This window comes from Ornithorhynchus anatinus, chromosome 16 (genome assembly GCF_004115215.2).
Source record: "Ornithorhynchus anatinus isolate Pmale09 chromosome 16, mOrnAna1.pri.v4, whole genome shotgun sequence".
Classification (NCBI taxonomy): Eukaryota; Metazoa; Chordata; class Mammalia; order Monotremata; family Ornithorhynchidae; genus Ornithorhynchus; species Ornithorhynchus anatinus.
Genome location: NC_041743.1, coordinates 21,871,415 through 21,889,330, shown reverse-complemented (window position 1 = coordinate 21,889,330; position 17,916 = coordinate 21,871,415). Strand labels below are relative to the sequence as shown.

Below are 17,916 nucleotides of genomic sequence, written 5' to 3'. Positions count from 1 at the left end.
AGTGGAAAAGTTAAGATTAGGAGAAAAGGTTAGGCCGGGGGTGTTGCAGGACTGGTGTGAGAAGCTAAGAGACTGGGCTTGTGTCCTATCCCCTCTGGCCCACCTGAGCAAGGCTCAGGGCACACTGGTCTAAGACAAACATACCTCTGGGACCTTGAACAGGATAACAAGGAACATTGTGTTTGCCAAAGAGCTGAGTTCTAAGCATTGGATGTAAAAACAACTGAACCTTGACTGGAAGATTAATCATTGTTATGGGTACTGTATAAAACTAAGAGATATGGTAAAATCATTGTTATGGGTACTGTATAAAACCAAGTGATACGGTGAAATAAACTAGTTTATTGCCATGAGCCTTAGACTTGCCTGGCCCGCTCTTTCCCCCCTCTCTATTTTCTTCACTGACTACTCATCATGCCAAATGCTGGCATTTGGCGCCCGAACAGGGACACAAGGAGGAAGGAGTGACTCAGTGCCTTACACCACGGATCTCCACTGAATCACGAAGGTAAGGGAATTTCTTATATTCACCAGGCTAACCGTGGGGATTGCCCGATCTGAAACTTTCCACAGCAGGGATGGGCCAAGTACACTTTAAAGACAGGGAACAGTACGTGAATTTGCTTAAGAAGGTGGTTAAGGAAAGAGGGTTGATCATCACTAAAGAACAGATAGAACAATTTTTGGAATATGTCGAGAAATGTTGTCCATGGTTTCCGAAGGAAGGGGTATTGATTTAGAACGGTGGGAAGTGGTTGGAAAACAGATGAGTGAAAGATATAGACAAGAAGGCTCTAGCTCTTTTCCTGTTGCAGCTTTTTCTATATGGAATGTCTTGAAGATATGTCTTACTCCTGAGAATCAAGCACCTTTAGTTCATAAGGTCCTTAAGGTTGATACCGCAGGAGGGCCGGATTTGCCTCCCCACCCGCCACCCCCCTCGGCCGCCAAGATATATCCCAATCTTGAGGATTTTCATTTCCCACCACCTCCGCCCGAAGCAGATTCTTCCTTTTTTAAGGAGGAAAGATAGGATCCCTGGTCTCCAGTCACAGTGAAACCAAACAGCCCCACCCCACTCCAGAAGGCTATTATAACAGCCGCAGAGCAAGACCAAGACATTCCTCTAGATTTTCTCACTGTTTTCCCTGTCATTGAATACCCAGACGTGCGTATACACACGGACCGACAGGCATATACATGGAGGATCCGCGCCGCTCCATTCAGCGGTACCTTGCTGGCCTTTGACCCTTGACCCCTGGGCCCGGGGGTTGGGGTCTCCATCCCCAGGACCGGCAAGCAGAGCCACTCCCACCTCCCCTCCCTTCCCACCCCTTAACTCCAGCTCCGGCCACCAACGCCCCCCGAAACTTTCTGCTTTTCCACTCGGTGGGACTGGGTGGGCCTATTGCAACAGACCACTGTAATTATGGTTTTAAAAAAGCAAACAACCATCTCACATACACACTTCAAGCCTATCAGCAAATCATGATAGCAGGAAAAACATTTTGGCAGAAGCTGCCAGCTAAGGGAGAGATGAACTCCAATGTTACAAAGATTTTACAAGGGCCATCTGAACCTTTTGAACAATTTGTTAGTAGATTAACTATGACAATACAGAGTAGTGTAGGTGATCATACGGCCGGAATTATACTGTTGAAGCAACTTGCATACGATAATTGCAATCAGGACTGAAAAAGAGCCTTGGCAGGGAATAAAAGGACTATGACAATCACTGAAATGATACGGAAGTGCCAAGATGTGGGCACTGCCTCTTTTAATGCTAATTTAATGGCTGCAGCTATGCAGCAACAAAATGCTAAGGGTACATGTTTTAATTGTGGAAAGGAAGGTCACTTTGCAAAAAACTGCCTGAAAGGAAAGGCAATGCTTTCCCGAAACACCCGCCCTTCGTCAGTGTGCCCTAAGTGCAGAAAGGGAAACCACTGGCCTTCTGAGTATCGCTCAAATTTTACCAGAGAAAGAACCCCGATATCGGGAAATGTAAAAAGGGGCCAGCCCCAGCCCTGACAAACAATAGGGGCAGCCCTAACATTCAGTCAGGTTCGCTCAGTAGCCAAGGAGAATACCCTGTATCCCCAGCATACTGCCATCTCTCCTATGCAGACCTCACCTGAGCCACCCCAGGAAGCGCAGGATTGGACCTTCCCTCAGCTGTACAAGTAGTACTGACTCCAGAAATGGGAGTTCAAAAAATACCGACAGGAATCTATGGGCCTTTACCTATAGGTTTTGTGGGTCTGATGGTAGGGAGGAGTGGTATGACCCTAAAAGGAATAAATGTAATATCCGGAGTAATTGAATCAGATTATATAGGGGAAATCTCGGTATTGGCTTATTCACATAAGGTTGTCCAGTTTCCTGAACGGACAAGAATAGCTCAATTGTTGATACTTCCTTACAAGCAGGTTGGGAAAACGTCAGAATGTTAGAAAGGCTCAAGGATTTGGAAGCTCAGGAGATCAAGCCTTCTTGGCCCAAACAATCACTTTAGAAAGACCACAACTGACTATACTTATCGAAGGGATGATCTTCAGAAGATTAATAGACACAGGGGCTGACAAGTCGATTATCACCAAAAGGCATTGCGTGGCTCAGTGGAAAGAGCATGGGCTTTGCAGTCAGGGCTCATGAGTTCGAATCCCAGCTCTGCCACTTGTCAGCTGTGTGACTGTGGGCAAGTCACTTAACTTCTCTGTGCCTCAGTTCCCTCATCTGTAAAATGGGGATTAAGACTGTGAGCCCCACGTGGGACAACCTGATTCCCCTATGTCTACCCCAGCGCTTAGAACAGTGCTCGGCACATAGTAAGCGCTTAACAAATACCAACATTATTATTTCTTGGTCCCTACAGCAAGGGAGTGCCCCGTTAACTGGAGTAGGAACAGTAGAAACACCTGCACGAAGCAGCAAGTTATTAAAATGGGGAAGCAAGGGGCAACAAGGATATTTCCAACCATATATAGTTGCTGGACTCCCGATCAATCTGTGGGGAAGAGATATACTCCAGCAAATGAAAGTGATGTTAACTACCGAAACCCCTTTATCATAATGGCCACTGCCCCACAACATTATGCAGAAAAAATTACATGGCTTTCAGACAAGCCTATCTGGGTGGAGCAGTGGCTGCTAACAGAAGAAAAGCTAGAGGCTCTAGAACATATCATGAAAGAACAGTTACAAGCAGGACATATTGAGGAGACCACCAGTCCATGGAATTCTCCAGTATTTGTAATAAAAAAGAAATCAGGAAAATGGAGAATGCTTACGGATCTAAGAGCGGTAAATAATACCATGGAACCCATGGGTCCTTTACAACCAGGGTTGCCCTCTCCAGCCATGATCCCGCAGGAATGGCCGTTAATTATAATAGACCTTAAAGACTGCTTTTATACGATCCCACTTCAAACAGAGGATTGAAAAAGATTTGCATTCTCGATCCCTTCTGTCAATGTTAGAGCCCCTGCCCAACGATACGAATGGAAGGTATTGATAAATAGCCCTACTATGTGTCAAAAATTTGTTAGCCTAGCCCTAACTCCAATTAGACAAAAATATCCGAGTGCTTATATTATACACTATATGGACGATATTCTTTGCGCTCACCCCCACCATGACACACTTAATGAGCTGTTAGGCCGCTTGACCTTATCCTTGTCAGAATATGGCCTGATCATAGCACCGGACAAAGTACAGAAACAAGCACCATATAACTATCTGGGAAGTATTGTGGAGTAACAGAGGGTTAAGCCTCAAAAATTACAAATACGAAAGGAGTCTTTAAAAACATTAAATGACTTTCAAAAGCTGTTGGGGGATATCAATTGGATCAGGCCCTATCTAAAGATCAACACTCACCATTTAACTCATTTATTTTCTACTTTACAGGGAGATCCCGATCTGACCTCACCCAGAACCTTAACCTTAGAAGCTCAGAGGGAACTTAAGACTGTGGAAGAAACAATTAGCAGTGCCACTTTAGATCGAATACATGAACAAGAAGACATCCAGGCTGGTATACTTTCTACTCCAGGGATACCTACCGCAGCCTTACATCAAAAAAAAGGCATACTAGAATGGTGCCATATGACACACCAAATCCCTAACTCTTTAATAACATATCCTACAATGGTAGCACTATTAATTCAGAAATTGGTCAGAAGGAGTATTTGGCTGACGGGAAGAAGTCCCACTATTATTCATCAGCCATACACCCAAACCCAACTCACTCGATTAATACAGAATGATCCCAAATGGCAGATAGTAATCTCCTCATTCTCGGGTTACTTGGACTCTCATCATATGGAAAACCCCATTTTACAATTCACAGAACCATACTCAGGGATTTTTCTGAAAATTACCCTTATCTCTCCTATTCCCCAAGCAGATCACGCCTTTACGGATGGATCCTCAAAAGGAACTGCAGTTTATTTCATACCCCCAATATAACTGAAATAAGACATACGGGGCTTAAGTTGGCTCAACAAAATGAATTAACCACAGTAATTATGGTTTTACAAAAGCAACCTCAACCACTCAATATTCTTACGGACAGCAAATATTGTTTCTAAGTTGCCTCAAAAATCGAGATGGCTAAATTAAAATTCTCTAACACTTCTGATATATTTCCTTTGTTCTTGCAACTCCAATGAGTTGTTCAAGAAAGAAAGAACCCCTTCTTTATTATTCATATCCGAGCACACTCCGTACTCCCTGGCCCCCTACCTCAAGGCAATGCAGAAGCCGATTACCTGACACAAGTTATTGTAATGCCCACGATCATGCCTCCAGCGCTTCATGAGGCCTCAGTATCCCATAACTACTTTCATCAGAATGCCTACATACTACGAAGGCAATTTCATATTACGAAAGAACAAGCAAGACAAATTGTCAAATCATGCCCAAAATGTATCCCTTCTCTTCACCTCCCACGAACACTTCAAAAAACCCTCGTGGACTTTGTCCTAACCATATTTGGCAAATGGATGTTACTCATTATTCTTCCTTTGGGAAATTGCAATTTATTCATGTAACTATAGATACTTATTCCTCCTTTACCTCTGCCGCTTTACACACAGGGGAATCTACTAAACACGTCATAGATCACTTACTGCAAACGTTCTCAGTTCTCAGGAATCCCAACACAAATAAAAACAGATAATGCCCCTGCATATACCAGCACAGCTTTTGGAAACATTTGTATAACATTCAATATTTCCCATATTACCGGTATCCCCTACAACCCTACCGGACAAGCTATTATTGAGAAGCGACATAAAGATATCAAGGCTTATTTACAAAAACAAAAAGGGGGAGAGTACCTGTCCTCCCCTAAATGACGAATACTTATGACATTATACACCTTAAATTTCTTGACAGCAGATGTTAAAAGATTTACACCTGCAGAGAAACAGTTCCAACAAAAGGGAACAGTTCCAACAAAAGGGAGCTCAGAAGTCAGCTCTGGTCATGTGGAAGGACCCCCTTACAAATACTTGGTATAGTCCAGATCCTCTACTAATGTGGGGATGTGGGTATGCTTGTGTCTTTCCAGAAACGTTTGAAAAACTAGTGTGGATTCTTGAAAAGAATGTCAGAGCATGTTCCTCAATTGCCCGAGAGGCTGAGCAGAATGAGATTCCAGAGGAAAAGGAAGAAACCCAGCAGAGCCACTCGAACTGAGAAGATTCCAACGTGAGGGCAGATAAAAGCACTCACATCTCAGGCGATGACGGTGGTAGAAAACACTAAACAATTAATGACACCTGAGAATGTCTTTCTTGCCATGTTGGCCTTTTTTTATCGGTGTAAGTTCCCCCGTGCGAGAGAGAACAATATTGGGCATACCTTCCCTATCGGCCATGGACAAGGCCTGTAACATGGGAAGATAGAGTGGGAGAAATATATACCAATAATTCCAGCTTCATGGGGATATAATTATTCTTTTCTGTCTGATAATATAACTGCAGTAATAAATGTTAGCATGCTAGCCACCCGTACTCCAATATGCTTTTATAGAAATGGCAATAGCAATTGTACCGGACCGTGTCTACAACTCAAAACAGAGAAAACTTGGGTTCGTGATAAAGAATTGGGAAATATCATAGAAGGAAACAGTGCATATGTTTATGTGGAAAAACTTACACCAAAAGGGGTTCCCACAAGGAACTTCACCCAGTATCCCCGAATACCTCTCTGTGCCTTTGCGAGTCATGTTTGGCCCGGCTCTAGCAATAAGTCATTAATACCTGAAAAACCTATCTTCCCCTTATGGGAATTATGTCACCTCTCTTACCCTGAAGAGATACAATTAAATAGTCACACAGAGCCAACAAAATTGTGGAATTGGGGTGGACATGACAATTCGACTCATCAGGCACCCTTGAAGGGTTACACGGGAAGTCTTCCTGAAGAGGTATTACAATCTCCCACTTTAGTAGAATTTCGAGGACTATGGAGGGCCTTTTCGACCTTAGATAGAATTGATCATACTTTGAAGCCCACGACCCACTAAACATAGGCCCAGTAAAGAGCAATTTGTCCTTCATCACTGCATGTGTAAGAACTCCTCAGGCGTTTATAGTGGGTAATATATCCACGGTAAATGAAAGTTGTTATTGGAACATATGCTGTATAAATTGTACTCTGAAACAATGTATTGATATTACGGACAACAATAAAATCATGTTGGTGGAACAACCTGCAATTGCAGTTTTTCCCACCAATATCTCCCATGAATGGTATTCGTCATCCAGCGAGCATGCACTCCAGTTAATAGCACATGGCTTAAGTAGACAAAAGAGGCTTGTGGGTTTACTGGTCACCGGTCTCGTCGCGTTAGCATCACTAATAATAATCTACTACTGTGTCTACTATATCATTGCAAACTGAGATCCACACTGTGGGGTATGTTAACGAGCTCGCCCATAATGTTACTCTGGCGTTTCAGGCCCAGGAACGAATCGATAGAGATTTGCTATATAAAATTAACTTACTTGAGCAATCAGTATTATACTTGGGCACTGAGATAGAAACTTTGAAGGAAAAGCTCTCGTTGCAGTGTGACTGTAGATACTTGTATGTCTGGGTTACTCCTGTGAAATACAATGCCTCGGATGAAAATTTATCTTGGGATAAAATAAAGAATCGGATGCTGGGTGCATAGCATCAATCTAAAATCACATTGGCCATGGATCAATTAAGAAAAATAACTGAGGAAATCGAGAATAGTCCTCATTTGAATGAGCACCCTGAGGTTATTGCCCGTATTGTATTAGATTCATTGAAACAACTTAACCCATTTAATTGGGTATCCATAGGATTGCATACCTTACCGCATATATTTGTCTTCATCATGGTATTACAGATGTTTCCTCTTATTACTCGTTTTTTGGCAACCACTCTGAAAACCTTGCTAACTCAACTTTATGAGCTTCGTCTAGTAAATAAAAAAGGGGAAGATGTTGCAGGACTGGCGTGAGAAGCTAAGGGACTGGACTTGTGTCCTATCCCCTCTGGCCCACCTGAGCAAGGCTCAGGGCACGCTGGTCTAAGACAAACATCTCTCCGGGACCTTGAACAGGATAACAAGGGACATTGTGTTTGCCAAAGAGCTGAGTTCTAAGCATTGGTTGTAAAAACAACCGAACCTTGACTGGAAGATTAATCATTGTTATGGGTACTGTATGAAACTAAGAGATATGGTAAAATCATTGTTATGGGTACTGTATAAAACCAAGTGATGCGGTGAAATAAACTAGTCTATTGCCATGAGCCTTAGACTTGCCTGGCCCGCTCTTTCCCCCCTCTCTATTTTCTTCACTGACTACTCATCACGCCAAATGCTGGCAGACCCCATTCCTGCTCACTTTATAAAAAACATTGCCCCTTTCCCTCCTCCCATCCTTAACTTCTATCTATAACCACTCACTCTCCAATGGCTTCTTCCCCTCTGCCTTCAAACATGCCCATGTCTCCCCCATCCTAAAAAACCCTCTCTCGACCCCACTTCCCCTTCCAGTTATTGCCCTATCTCCCTCCTTCTCCTCCTTTCCAAACTACTAGAATGAGTCACCTACATTCACTGCCCTGAATTCTTCAACTCCAACTCTCTCCTAGACCTCCCCCAATCTGGCTTCTGCCCACTCCACTTCCCTGAGACTGCTCTCTCAAAGGTCACCCATGACCACCTTCTTGCCAAATCCATTGGCTCCTACTCTATCCTAATCCTCCTCGACGTCTCAGCTGCCTTTGACACTGTCGACCATCCCTTTCTCCTCCACACCTTCTCTCACCTTGGCTTCACAGACTCCATCCTCTCCTGGTTCTCCTCTTATCTTTCTGGCCGTTCATTCTCTGTCTCCTTCATGGGCTCCTCCTTCCCCTCCCATCCACTAACTGTAGGGATTCCTCAAGGGTCAGTTCTTGGCCCTCTTTTGTTCTCCATCTATACTCATTCCCTTGGTGAACTCATTCGCTCCCACAGCTTCAACTATCATCTCTAAGAAGCTGACACCCGAATCTACATCTCCTCCCCTGTTCTCTCCCCCTCCCTTCAGGCTCATATCTCCTCCTGCCACCAGGACGTCTCCACCTGGATGTCTACCTGCCACCTAAAACTCAACATGTCAAAACTGAGCTCCTTATCTTCCCTCCCAAACCCTGTCCTCTTGCTGACTTCCCTGTCACTGTAGATGGTACCACCATCCTTCCCTTCTCTCAAGCCTGCATCCTTGGTGTCATCCTTGAATCAGCTCTCTCATTCACCCTACACATCCCATCCGTCACCAAGACCTGCCGGTGTCACCTTTATAATATCTCCAAGATCCACCCTTTCTTCTCCACCCAAGCGGCTAGCTTACTGTTACAGACTCTCATAATATCCCAACTGGATTATCGTGTCAGCCTTCTCTCTGATCTCCCTTCCTTCTGTCTCTTCCCGCTCCAGTCTATTCTTCATTCCGCTGCCCAGCTCATCTTCCTGCAGAAGCGCTCTGGATATGTCACTCCCCTTCTTAAAAACTTGCAGTGGTTGCCTATCAACCTTCGAACAAAACAAAAACTCCTCACTCTGGGCTTCAAGGCTCTCCATCACCTTGCCCCCTTCTACCTCACCTCTCTTCTCTCTTTCTACTGCCCACCCCGCACGCTCCGCTCCTCTGCAGCTCGTCCTCACCATCCCCCATTCAAACCATCCTGCCGTGAACCTCTGGCCCACATCCTACCGCTGTCCTAGAATGCCCTTCCTCCTCATCTCCACCAAACTAACTCTCTTCTCTTCAAAGCCCTACTGAGAGCTCACCTCCTCCAAGAAGCCTTCCCATACTGAGCTACCCTTTTTCCCTCTGCTCCCTGTGCTCCCTCTCTGCTCCCTCTCAGCCCTCTGCTCCCTCCCCCTTCCCGCCATCACTTCCTCTCAGCTAAACCCCCTTTCCCTCTACTCCTCCCCACTCCCTTCCCCTCCCTTCAGCATTGTGCTCATTTGTATATATTTTTTTAATTTCCCTGTGTGTTTTGTTAATGAGGTGTACATCCCCTTGATTCTATTCACTGTGATTAAGTTGTCTTGTTTTTGTCCGTCTGTCTCCCGTAGCCTTTGCCTTGTAGGTCTGGACCTGAACCCTTTTGGTACCAGCTTGCCACGCCCCCACCCCCCCAGAGTTTAGTTTGCAGGCAATGCCCGGAGTCCTTTTGGTTCCAGTATGGGAACCCTAGAGTTGTCTTGTGGGTGTGGACCTGAACCCTTTCATTCTGTTCTGGGCCCCTCAGCCTTTGCCTTGCAGCTGTGGCCCCAAACACTTCTTGTTCCAGTTTGGGCCCCCTAGAGTTTGCCTTGCAGGTTTGGCCTGACCCACTTTCGTTCCAGTTTTGGGCCCCACAGCCTTTGCCTTGCAGGTTTGCCCGCCCCCCAACCCTAGCCTTTGCCTTGCAGATTTGGCCCCGAACCCATCTGGCTACATTTTGGGCCCACAGTCTTTGCCTTGCATGTATTGCCCCAAAGCCTTTTGGTTCCAATTTGGGCATCCTAGAGTTTACCTGGCAGGTTTGGCCCTGATTACTTTTCATTCAGGTTGGGCCCCAAAGCCTTTGCATTGCAGGTCTGGCCCCGAACCTTTTTGTTTCCATTTTGGGTTCCACAGACTTTGCCTTGCCAGTTGGGCCTGGAACCCATTTGTTTCCACTTTTGGCTCTGTAGCCTTTGCTTTGCAGGTATGCCACCGCATCCTCTGTCTTACAGCTTTGGTCCCAAACTGTTATAGTTCCAGTTTGGGCCCTGCAGCCTTTGCCTCGCAGGTTTGGCCCTGAACCCTTTCAGTTCCAGTTTGGACCCACTAGAGTTTGCCTTGCAGGTTTGGCCCCTAACGCTTTTTGTTCAGGTTTGGGCCCTGCACCCTTTGCCTTGCAGGTTTGGCCCCCAAACCTTTTTGTTCCAGTTTGGGCACAGCTGTCATTTGCCTTGCAAGTTTGGCCCCACAACCTTTGCCCTGCAAGTTTGCCCCCCGACCCTTTGTCTTGCAGGTTTGGCCCCGAACCCTTTTCATTTCAGTTTGGGCCCCACAGCCTTTACCTTGCATGCTTGCACCTCCAGCCTTTGCATTACAGATTTGGCACTAAACCGTTTTCATTCCAGTTTGGGCCCCGCAGCCTTTGCTTTGCAGGTTGCCCCCTCGAGCCATTGCCTTGCAGGTTTGGCCCAGAATCCTTTTTGTTCCAGTTTGGGCCCCACAGCTTTTGCCTTGCAGGTTTGGCCCAGAAACCTTTTCATTCCAGTTTGGGCCCCACAGCCTTTGCCTTGCAGCTTTGCCCCCACAGTCTTTGCCTTGCAGGTTTGGCCCCAAACTCTTTTGTTTACAGTTTGGGCCCCATAGAGTTTGCATTGCAAGTTTGCCACTGCCCCCGCTCGCCAAATCCTTTGCCTTGCAGGTTTGTCTCCGAATCCTTCTGTTTCCAACTTGGGATTCTTAGAGTTTGCCTTGCTGGTATGGCCCGCAACCGTTTTTGTTGCAGTGTGCTCCGCTTAGAATTTGCCTTGCAGGATTGGCTCTGATCCCATTTCATTTCAGTTTGGGTCCCACAACCTTTGCCTTGCAGTTTTAGCCCCTAACCCTTTTTGTTCAGGTTTGGGCCCCACAGTCTTTATCTTGCAGCTTTGGCCCTGAACCCTTTTGCTTCCATTTTAGGCCCCACAGCTTTTGCCTTGCAGGTTTGGCCCGGAACACTATTGGTACCAGTTTAGGTCCCCAGCCTTTGCTTTACAGGTTTGGACCCGAACCCTTTTTGTTCCAGGTTGGGCCCCGCAGACTTTGCCATGCAGGTTGGGCCCCAAATCCTTCTCGTTCCATTTCGGTCCAGACACTTTGCCCTGTAGCTCTGGCCCTGACCCGTTTTGGTGCCAGGTTGCCCCCCGCCAGAATTTGCCTTGCAGGTAATGCCCCAAAACCTTTGGGTTCCAGTATGGGAGACCTTTCATCTGGTGACCCCAGGCCTTGCAGGTCTGGCCCCAAACCCTTTTCGTTCATGGTTGGGCCCCACTCCCTTTGCCTTGCAGGTTTGCCCCGAAACTTTTTCCCTCTTACTGAATGGACTGCATTGCTACCCCAAATATTAATAATAATAATAATATTGGTATTTGTTAAGTGCTTCATATTTGCAGAGCACTGTTCTAAGCACTGGGGTAGATACAGGGTAATCAAGTTGTTCCACGTGAGGCTCACAGTCTTAATCCCCATTTTACAGATGAAGTAACTGAGGCACAGAGACGTTAAGTGACTTACCTACAGTCACCCAGCTGACACCGGGCAGAGCTGAGATTCTAACCCATGACCTCTGACCCCCAAGCCTGTGCTCTTTCCACTGAGCCACACCACTTCTCTCCACATCCCAAAGGGAAGGAAGTCTGTGGAGTGTAAGGTGTGTGTGTGTGTTTGTATGTGTGTGTGAATAATGGGGGGAAGAAGAGTGAGGAGGCAGATGCCACTCATGGGAGAACAGGGGCCTGTTCTCTGTGCAGGTAGCTAGTTCTGTCAAATTTGCCTGGGACTGAGAAGACCCAGGGCCCTTAATTCTATTGATGAGGCAAGTCTCTCTGAGACTACAGTCCTGACTACAGGGTCATGCACAGACTCACTCTCCAGAGAAGGGAACCTTTTGGGCTCATTATGGAAGTTTGTGGTTTCTAATATCGGGAGATCAGGGTGTCTCCCCTATTTCTCTCTGACAAGCAGAGGTGTGCAGATTCCTGCCTGAAATCAAGTTTATAGCAGTGTGGACTGGGAGACCAGAAGGCAGGTATTGTACCAGAAACTGAATTCTATCCAATGTGCATGCAGTTCTGCACCTTCAGTTAATCAATTAGATTGATGGAGTGCCTCCTGTGTGCAGAGCACTGTACTACACGCTTGGGAGAGAACCCACAGGACAGACACATTCCCTGCCCATAACAAGCTTACAATCTAGAAAGGGAGGCAGACATTAATTTAAATATGTAAGTAAATGAATGAGGGCAGACTGTTGCAATCATCTTAGTGAGGTGGTCTGCCTCTATGCCTCAACTCTCCAGATGATATGTTTAATATTTGGTGGAGGAGAGGGAAAATGCTGTCTGCCAAAGAAACCTATGTTGTCTCCAATCTCCTACCTCTCCTTCTCCAGATATGAAACAGCAGAATCTGTGGAAGAGTGATAGGTTTGGCCACAGAAGCGGGGGGGGGGGGGGGGGTGGCAGGGCAAAGGGCAGGGTGATGGAAACTGGCCCCTCACTAATCCACATGTGTCTCTCAAGGTCAGGTTCCACAACTCCAGATGTGTTTCAGTCAGGACTGGTGGAGAAGGTGTAGTGACACTTTGCTTCCATTAGACCCTAACTATACTGCCTCCTACCAAGAGGAGAGTTCTGCAGTGAGTCCTGTGTTTTGGAGGGAGCAGGAGCTGAATGTGTGGGAGAAGGGGAGCACGAGTCTGTCCTGTTGGCTCAGACATAGAAAAAGTGTTTGCCCCCCAACCTCCTCAAAACACTAGGTTGTCTGAAATCTTCTATGCTTCCTTCTCCAGCTATGAGAAAGACTAGAGACAGACACGTTAGAGCAATGAAACATTAAAACACAACATGCATGCACAAAATAAAACCAAAATCAGCTCTTTCCTCTTCTCTCACTCCCTTCTGTGTCAAATAGTGAAAATGTGGACTTACTTGGGGAAGACTTCTTGGAGGAGATGTGATTTTAGGCGGGCTCTGAAGGTGGGGAGGAGAGTGATGGTTTTTCTGCTTTACAGGGCCAGACTGCTTTGACTACTCCTGGGGTCCAGTGTCAGCAGATTGGATGTGGGGGCTGTGAGAAGGGAACTCAGACAGGAAAGAAAGGTAGGGTGAGGGTCAGGCCAGAGGTGAAACCCCCATGGAGAGCTGTTTGGAATTTGTTATTTCCTGGACAAATCCTTTCATGATAGATTCAATCCAATCCAATCCTAACCCCTAAACCCCTATCCCATCGTACCCTATCTTTCCCAAAGCCATCCCCTCTTCCAATGGGCTGCTAGAGCTTCCTCTCAGAACACCTGATCTCTAACCCAGCTGTTTCCAATCAGGTGGATTATTGATGTCAAGTCGGGCAATGCCCCGCCCCCCTCCTTCCCTATATAAGCCTCCAGAGCCTGAGTCTATTTGGAGCTGCGTGTGTTGGCTTTAATGCGAGGGGCTGTGGAGTTTAGGTGGTTAGAGGAACGTTTTGGGTGTGAAGGAGGTGTGAAGTTTGGGGTAACCTTGAATCTGCTTTCTGGCTTGCTTACTAGGGGCTCTTCTAGGCCAGGTAATTTCCCTAAAATCATCCTTGGAAGGCTGTGTGGAGGTATAATCTTTCGCTTTTCCTGACCTTATTCGTGCCTGTGAGGGAAGTGGATAGTGGGTCAACAGCCTAACACTCGATTTCAGAAGTCTTCTTGGCCACTCAAACTGCCTTTTTTTCTCCAGCCTTTCTCTGTGACTGTGGAAATTCCAAGAGACACTTCCTTCCTGCAATTAATCAGTGGTGCTTACTGAGTGGATACTATGTGTAGAGCACTGCACTACATGGTTAGGAAGGGTGCAGTACAACAGAACTAACAGACATGTTCATTGCAGCCATGACTCACCACCTTAACAGACCTGTCCCCACTTTTTTGCTTTCCTTCCCTTACCTTCAAGATATGTTTGTCTCCCACATATTAGCAGAGATCTCCTTCAGTCTTGTAGGTCCAGCATCAGTTGAATGGGGAGGACCCGATTAATACAATACAGGTGGTAAAGATCTAAGTGGAAGGATATATACCTAATTGTTATGGGGTGTATAGTTCATTCATTCATTCAATAGTCTGTATTGAGCGCTTACTATGTGCAGAGCACTGTACTAAGTGCTTGGAATGTACAAATCGACAACAGATAGAGACAGTCCCTGCCCATTCACGGGCTTGCAGTCAAATCAGGGGGAGACAGACCGACAAAAACAATAGCAATAAATAGAATCAAGGGGATGAACATCTCATTAAAACAATAGCAATAAATAGAATCAAGGTGATGTACATCTCATTAACAAAATAAATAGGGTAATGAAAATATATACAATTGAACGGTCAAGCACAGTGCTGAGGGGAGGGGAAGGGAGAGGGGGGAGGAGCAGAGGGAAGGTGAGGTAGAGGGGGAGCAGAGGGAGCGGAGGGAAAAGGTGAAGCTCAGTCTGGGAAGGCCTCTTGGAGGAGGTGAGCTCTAAATAGGGTTTTGAAGAGGGGAAGAGAATTAGTTTGGTGGAGGTGAGGAGGGAGGGCATTCCAGGACAGGGGGAAGACGTCGCCCAGGGGTCGACAGCGGGATAGGCGAGAACGGGGGATGGTGAGGAGGTGGGCGGCGGAGGAGAGGAGCGTGCGGGGTGGGGGGTAGAATGAGAGAAGGGAGGAGAGGTAGGAGGGGGCAAGGTGATGGAGAGCCTTGAAGCCTAGAGTGAGAAGTTTTTGTTTCGTGTGGAGGTTGATAGGCAACCATTGGAGGCTTTTAAGAAGAGGAGTGACATGCCCAGAGCGTTTCTGCAGGAAGATGATCCGGGCAGCGGAATGAAGAATAGACTGGAGCAGCAAGAGACAGGAGGAAGGGAGATCAGAGAGAAGGCTGATACAATAATCCAGCCGGGATATCATGAGAGCCTGTAACAATTAAGATAGCTGTTTGGGTGGAGATGAAAGGTTCAGTGCTTGGTGGATGTGCCAACGTGCATGGATGAGTTGAAAAGGTAATTCGTGTCGGGGGGCGGGGAGAGACTTGGTGTGGGGAGGATGTGAGATTTAGTCAGGGAAGGCTTACTGAAGAAGAAACAATTTCATTAGGGCTCTTAAAGTTCTGTGAGACCACTGTTTTGTACATTATGTAGGTGGGAGGCTGTGTGAAAATGAGTTGGGATGGATGTGGTCGATATGAGACACGATGAGCAGGCTGGATCATGCAGGAGCTTCCTAAACTCAACTCAGAGCCATCTGGAGGTGGATGTTTAAGGGGTCCTGGTGATGGGAAGAGAGGAACCAGCCCACTTTGCCTACCAGAAGCTTCTTATAATACCTGGCTGTGAAGACTGTTCTTTTAGCAAGAGGAAAATGCAGAAGAGATGAGTTTCCATCTCTCAAATGAAGGTGATGGGGGCTTGTGTGGATGATTAAAGGTTATGGCAGGAGAGGAAGGAGGTGGTGAGCAGAGGGGCCTATCACTCTCAGCACTGAGGCTGGTATTACAATCTGGGGTTAAGTCTCTGTGGAGGGAACTGGGTTTGCCAGGCTTGACTGTGGGGCTGAGAAGATCCAGGCCCCTTAATTCTATAGATGGGTTAATCCTCCCTGAACCCACAGTCCTTTCCACAGGGTCACCTTGAACATCCCTTAGTCCCTCTAGAGCTGGAACTCCTCAGTGGCTGTCTCTGAGGGAGTTGGGCAGGTGCAGGGGGATGGGGGACAATCTAGGGTTAAGAGTGAAAGTGGCCCCCTTGTTAGCTGGCCTTGCAAACTTGGCCCTCAACCCTTTTCATTCAGGTGTGAGGCCCCACAGCATTTTCCTTGCACATTTGACACCAAAACCTTTTCATTCCAGTTTGGGCCCTGCAGCCTTTGCCTTTCAGTTTGGGCCCGAACCCATTTCATTCTAGTTCAGGAGAGGCAGCTTTTGCCTTCAGGTTTGGCCCTGAACCCTTTTCGTTCTAGTTTGGGCCAGCCAGTCTTTGCCTTGCTAACCCTAACCTTTTTCCCTAGCTTTTCCATTTTCCACAGTCTAATCTTTTCCCCTGGCCTAGCCTTCTCCCTTGCCTAACCCTTTACCTTGGCTTATCCTTTTCCCCTAGCCTAACCTTTTCCCCTAGCCCAACTTTTCCCCTAGCCTAACTTTTTCCCCTAGCTTAACCATTTCTCAAAGTCTAAACTTTTCCCTGGCCTAACCCTTTCCCATAGCCTAATCTTTTCCCCTAGCCTAAACTTTTCCCTTGGCGTAACCTATATTCCTGACCTAACCTTTTCCCCCGGCCTAACCTTTTCCCTGGCCTAGATTTTGCCCCTGGCCTACCCTTTACCCCTGGCCTAACCTTTGCCCCTAGCCTAACCCTTGCCCCTGACCCAACGTTTTCCCTGAGCCTAAACTTTTCCCTTGGCCTATCCTTTTCACTGGCCTAAAATTTTCCCAAGGCCTAACCGCTTCCCTGACCTAATCTTTTCTCAGGGCCTAACTTTTTCCCCTAGGCTAACCTATACTCCTAGCCTAACCTTTTCCCCTTTCCTAATCCCTTCATCTAGCCTAAGCCTTTTCCCTTGCCTAACCTTTTCCCCTGGCCTAACATTTTACCTTAGCCATGTTTTCCCCTAGCCTAACACTTCCCTTGCCTAATCTCTCCCCTGGTTTAACCCTAGCCTAACCTTTTCCCCAGCATAACTTTTTACCTGGCTTAAACTTTTCTCCTGGTCTATCCTTTTCCCCTAGCCTTACCCTTTCCCCAATTCTAGTCTTTTACCCTAGCCCAAACCCCTCCCCGAGCCTAAGCTTTGCCCTTACATAATCATTTCCCAGATTCTAACCTTTTACCCTAGCCTAACCTTTTAGCTTAGCCAATCCTTTTTCCCTAACCTAGACTTTAGACCTTGCCTAACCTTTTCCTGTAGCCTAACCTTTTCCCCAGGCCTAACCTTTTCCACATCCTAACATTTTCCCCTAGCCTAACCTTTTCACCTGGCCTAATCTTTTCCCCGGCCTATGCTTTACCCCGGTCTAACCTTATTCCGTATCCTAACCTTTTCCCGTAGCCTAACCTTTTCCCCGAGCCTGTTTCCCCAGCCTAACATTATCTCATTGCTTAACCATTTCCCATGGCCTAACATTTTACCCTGGCTTAACCCTCTCCTCTATCCTAACCTTTTCCCCTAGCCTAAACATTTCTCTTTGCCTTATGTCTTTCCCTAGCCTAAACTTTTCCCTTAGCCTAACCCTTTCACCTCGCCAAACCTTTTCCGTAGCCTAACCTTTTCCCTTGGCCTATCCTTTCCCCTGGCCTAACCTTTGCCTGTGGCCTACCCTTTGCCCCTGGTCTAGCTTTTTCTCTTGGCTTAACCATTTCCCATGACCTAACATATTCACCTAGCCTAACGTTTTCTCCCAGTCTAGCCTTCTTCCCTGGCCTAACCTTTTCCCTGACCTAATCTTTTCTCCTGGACTAAACTTTTCCCCTAGCCTAACCTTATCCCCTAACCTAACCTTTTCCCCTAACCTAACCTTGCCTAACCTTTTGACCTAGCCTAACCTTGTCCATTGCCTAACCCTTTCCCCTAGCCTAAGTTTTCCCCTAACCTAAACCTTTCCCCTTGCCTTTGTCCCCGGACTGACCTTTTCTCCTAGCCATACCTTTT

At 46.7% G+C, this 17,916-nt stretch overlaps 1 long non-coding RNA gene across 1 annotated transcript; it reads left to right on the top strand.

The window, feature by feature from the left end:
- The first annotated feature begins 386 nt into the window (after window positions 1-386).
- On the top strand, window positions 387-6,618 carry LOC107547423. The gene is made up of 3 exons (XR_003765057.2): window positions 387-508; window positions 3,910-4,036; window positions 5,576-6,618. It is a non-coding gene; the product is annotated as an uncharacterized LOC107547423 (long non-coding RNA).
- The last annotated feature ends 11,298 nt before the right edge of the window (window positions 6,619-17,916 follow it).